This window comes from Dipteris shenzhenensis, chromosome 1 (assembly GCF_047967505.1).
Source record: "Dipteris shenzhenensis isolate YYH24624 ecotype China chromosome 1, Dip_SZ_1.0, whole genome shotgun sequence".
Lineage (NCBI taxonomy): Eukaryota > Viridiplantae > Streptophyta > Polypodiopsida > Gleicheniales > Dipteridaceae > Dipteris > Dipteris shenzhenensis.
The window spans coordinates 453,861-459,344 of record NC_141596.1 but is presented as its reverse complement, the minus strand read 5'-3'; positions in this window follow the sequence as shown (position 1 = coordinate 459,344).

The following is a 5,484-nucleotide window of genomic DNA, read 5'->3' as shown; positions in this document are numbered from 1 at the left end:
GAGTGGAGCTCGATATCTCAACACTCCCCCTTGAGCTCAATCCCAATTCCTGCACACCAAGCAGGTCTTTGAACTTGTGCAGCTTCTCTGTGCCTAATGCCTTCATGAATAGGTCAGCTACTTGATCCTCTATGCTGACATAAACTAGATCAATAAGACCTAGTAAAACCTTCTCCCACACATAGTGATAATGTATCTCAATGTGCTTTGTTCTAGCATGGTAGACTGGGTTATTTGCCAAGTGTATACTGCTCATGTTGTCACAATAAATGACAACTGGCCCATCTGTAGACTGATGCATATCATAAAGTAGCTTAGGCAACCAAGCTACCTCACATGCAACCATTGCTGCACCCATGTACTCAGCCTCTGTGCTCGATAAGGCAACTGTAGGCTGTTTCTTGCTGCTCCAAGTGACTGCAGCACTCCCAAAAGAGAACACATATCCACTGGTAGATCATCTATCAGAAATACTACCAGCCCAATCAGAATTAGTGTATCCATGCAACTGTATCTGAACCCCAACCTCATAAAATAGTCCATACCGCAATGTGGACTTCACATACCTGAGTATGCATCTAGCCGCATCCAAATGCGGTTTCCTTGGAGCCTGCATAAATTGACTTACCAATCCAACAGCATAGCTCAAATTTGGCCTGGTAATAGTCATATAAATCAAACTTCCTACTATGCGTCTGTACATAGTAGGGTCTTCCAGAAGCTCACCTGCACCCCACCTGCATCTGTGCTTAGCTTCACATTCTACTCCAAAGGAACTAAAATAGGCTTACAGCCTGTCATCCCATATTTGGATAGCATGTCCAATCCATACTGCCTCTACAAGAGCTGTATCCCACTTGGTGATCTAATCACCTCAATGCCCAAGAAGTAACGTAGCTCTCCCAAATCCTTCATCTCAAACTTCTGCTTCAATAGCATTTCCACATGAAGGATATCTTCATCACCTGTGATGATTAAATCATCAACATAAATGACAAGCAGCATAATACCTTTCTCTGTTTTTCTCACATAAAGTGAGAAATCTGCCGTGGAAATTTGAAAGCCAATAGTGACAAGATACTATGCTATCTTGTTAGACCATGCTCTAGGTGCTTGCTTCAAGCCATATAAGGCTTTCTTCAACCTACAAACAAACTTAGGATGAACAGCATGAACATAACCTGGTGGTTGCTCCATAAAGACCTCTTCTTGCAAATCACCATGCAAGAAGGCATTCTTTACATCCATCTGATGTAAAGACCATCCCTTTGATGCAGCCATAGCAATGATTGCTCTTACGGTTGCCATCCTTGCAACCGGACTGAATGTTTCTTCATAATTAATGCCATATGTCTGTGCATATCCCTTGACAACTAATCTTGCCTTGTATCTGTTCACAGAACCATTTGCATTGTGCTTCACCTTATAAACCCACTTACAGCCAATTGCATTCTTGTCTTTAGGCAAAGGCACCAATTCCCATGTAGCATTTGCTTCCAAGACATCCATTTCTTCATCCATGGCTTTCTCCCATTTTTCTTTTCCCATGGCTTGCTCAAAAGAAGTGGGTTTTGGTTCTTGTATCACTTTGACCATATAGGCATAGTGAATGGCTGTAAATCCATCATATTTCAGCCTATCCACAGGATATCTAGCTCTGGTAGACCTGCACAAAATAGGCTCACTTCCAGATGCTCTCAAAACATCCCTGGTCTTCCTTACTCCAAGTGTAACAATAGAAGGAATACCTAACTCATCATCAATGCTCTGTTCTGAGCCATTAGATTCACCATCCACATAAGAGTGACTTGCATTCACATCAAACATGGGCTGATCTACCTTCTCTTTTCCTTTTTGTGATACCTACGTACCACTATCTGCATTACTTTGAGGAGATTCTCTTGATCTCAATCTGCCTGTCCATGGTGAAGTATGTGAACCACTGCTAGAGGACACTACAGGTCCACTAATATTTTGTGATTGCTGCTGTGAATTCTATGCAGCATTACCATTTTGTGCATCTACATCAATCATCACATTTACTGGTTTATACCAGCTGCTCATCTCATAAAAAACATCTCTGCTCACTGTAAACTTACAAGTAGAAGGGTTATAGCATCTATACCCTTTCTGCTGCAGAGAATAACCAATAAAGATGCACTTCTTAGCTTTTGGATCCAACTTGGACCTTAACTCATCTGGCACATGAACATAAGCAATGTAACCAAAAATTTTCAAATGAGAAATATCTGGTTTCCTACCAGTATACATCTCCTCTGGCGTCATGCCATGTATTGCTGCAGTGGGAGTCCTATTCATTATGTAAACTGTTGTAGCAACTGCTTTAGCCCAGTAATAATCTGGTAGGTCTTTTTCATTTAGCATGGCCCAAGATACCTCTCCAATATGCCTGTTTTTCCTTTCTGCAAGTCCATTTTGCTGTGGGGTATGATTGCATGAATATTGTTGCTTTATGCCATGCTCCTGTAAGAACCTTGCAGACTCATTTGAGAGGTACTCTCCCCCTCCATCTGACCTTAGGCATTTTATTTGCAGGCCTGTTTCTTTTTCAACAATAGCTTTAAAAGCTTTGAAATGCCCAAACACTTCACTTTTCTTTTTCATAAAATACACCCAAACTTTTTTGCTGTAGTCATCAATAAAAGTGACAAAATAATGACAACCTCCAATAGATGTAGCTTTAGTGGTCCACACATCAGAGTGGATTAATTCCAATGGCTTCTTACTCTCTTGACCATGCCTAGGAAATGGTTTCCTTGCTTGTTTTCCAAATTGACAGGCTTCACATACCTTATGCATTTTTGCAACCTTGAATTTAGGCAATCTTGCAATAATATTTTGGGCCTGCATTGATTTAAGTCACTGTACATTAACATGACCAATGCGTTTATGCTAGATAGCAATATTTGCAACTACACCGGTCCCATGTGCAAACATTGCTGCACTCAATTCAGGCATATCTGCATCCAACATAAACATCTTGGCCTTCTTCTTTCCTTTTGCTATCAAGCGACCGTTATTTTTCATATCCTCAACAAAGCATCCATGAGGATTAAATCTGACCTGCAAGCACTACTCAACCATTTGACCAATCGAAACCAGGTTCTTGGTGATGTTCGGGACATGAAATACATCAGACAAGTATTTCTTTTTTCCATCTTGCATAGACAAAGGAATTTTACCAATCTGCATAATAGGATGTGCAGTATCATCACCAATCTCCACAAATCCTAGTCTTTCCATTTTCCTTGCATCCTGCATCCATTCTGCATGACTTGTCATGTGGTTTGATGCATCTGAGTTAACATAGCACACATCATTGCTTTCTTCTGCACTTGTCACAGAATTGGTCATGTGCTGCACCATAAACAGATGCTCATTTCTGTCATCACCCTGTCTAATACAAGATGCATAATTTCCTTGCTACAATTTTCCATTCATGATGCCATTCTGCTTTTTGTAGCAGTCTTTAGCCGACCCATTTTACCACAATAGTAGCATTCAACATTGCTGTTTGCATTTTGGCCTCTCTGCCATCCACCACGACCTCTTTGGCTCCCCCTGCCTCTAGAGTTACCACGTCCTCCTCCATAGGACTGGTTTTCTTGAGTTTGCTGCATCTTCTGATTTCTACCACAGCCTCCAGATAGGCCTCCTCTACCTCTGCCTCTACCTCTTCCAGCATTTGAGTAGAAGACAGTTTCTTTTGAAGTTTCTCTTGATGAAGATGCACCACCATTTCTCTGCTCTTCAGAAATTAGAAGAGCAAACAACTCCTCAAAATCAAGAAATTTTTCACGGACGGCAATGGATGTCTGGAACTGTGCATAATCCTTTCCTAGAGCATTCAAGGTCATAGAAACTAAATCATCATCTTCCACTGGTGACCCAATGGAAGCAAGTGCATCTGCAATCTTCTTCACCTTCATGTGGTAGTCATTGATGCTCATATTTTCTCTCTGCACATTGTGCAACTCCTGCTTGAGCTGCATTTTCCTGGCTTGCGTATTTGTGCTATACATTTTTGCCAAAGTATCCCATGCCTCCTTTGGTGTATTTGCATCTTGAATATGCACAATCATAGAATCCAAAGTTAGACAGCCAGTACATAACTTTTTTGGCTCTCTCATGCCATCCTTTAAATGCCTGCATTTCCTATTGATTGGGAACATTAGGAAGAACCGGTTCTTCTTCATTTCCTGTAATGAACTCCCAATAGCCTTTTCCCATAAGGAAATTTGTCATTCTAAACTTCCATGCTTGGAAGTTGTTCTTGTCAAGATTTTTAGTGACAATCTATGAAAGAGAATCAGATGCCATCATAGAACACTACAAAAAATTCTGTCACTGTAAAAAACACAGCTTCTGCCTCACATAGGCAAATCTGCAAAATTGACGAAAGTGGTATTTGACCACACAGTCACTTCCTAGTGATGATTTTGCATGAACAGGCAATAAGGATTTTGCATGAACAGGCAATAATAACCCCGAAATGGCCTCGAATCAGAAAAATAAAGTCACCCAGGGCTTTGCCCTAACCTACAACATATACTGCCGCCTCGCCACACCGCGAAGGGCATCTCAATCTGAGACAGTGCACTCTTGCACTTCTGGCTGTGCTACCTGCAGAGATTTGCTCCCAAACTCAAAAAAGGAAAGCAACACTGGTCCTCTTACCAGGACGCCGCGAACTTCGTTTGCTTTCTTGAGCTCCTTACCACGAACCAAGCTCTGATACCATGTGAAGATAGTGGGAGAGAAGGAAGGAAGTTCACTTGCGGCTTTCTCACATACACAATGGGGGAATACACACCAAGGTGGAGGCTAAAAACAGTTTTCCTCTTCTTAGTTGTGAAGGCCAAAAAGAACTCTAGTACAAAGAAATAGAAGAAACCTATATGTGGGTCTCAAACCAAACTCAGCTAACTAAGGTGGCATACTAACTGAGCCACGAACTAGAGTACATAAGGATAGCTGTCATCTAGCTATTATTCGAGGGCGGTGTACCAACCACATCTGTGGCTAACAAGTCGGTGATATAAATGTACAACGGTGACCCTGGCATATCACGAGTGGAGCTCGATATCTCAACATGGTGGAGAGGATGTAAGGGCAAGGCAGAAAGTGTGTATAAAAAATGATCAGAAGGAGGAATGAAACTCATGCTTTTTGGGAACTAAAGGCAAGTAGATATATGAATAGGCCATTGCTTTCACGATCAAATAGGTTTTATCCTCCACAACATGAATTGATCATCATTGTGACCTATAATGACATGGAGTATGTTTGCATGAGTTCATCGTCATTGTGGTGGTTGATAAGCAATTGTGAGTAGTATGACAACATGAATGTACATGATGTCGTAATTTAATCTTGCATCCACTATGGTTGTCTTGTGTCAATTCAATAGCGCTCCATTGTCAAAGTCACAAATTTAGTACTTGTGCATTTTTTTAAAAGCAA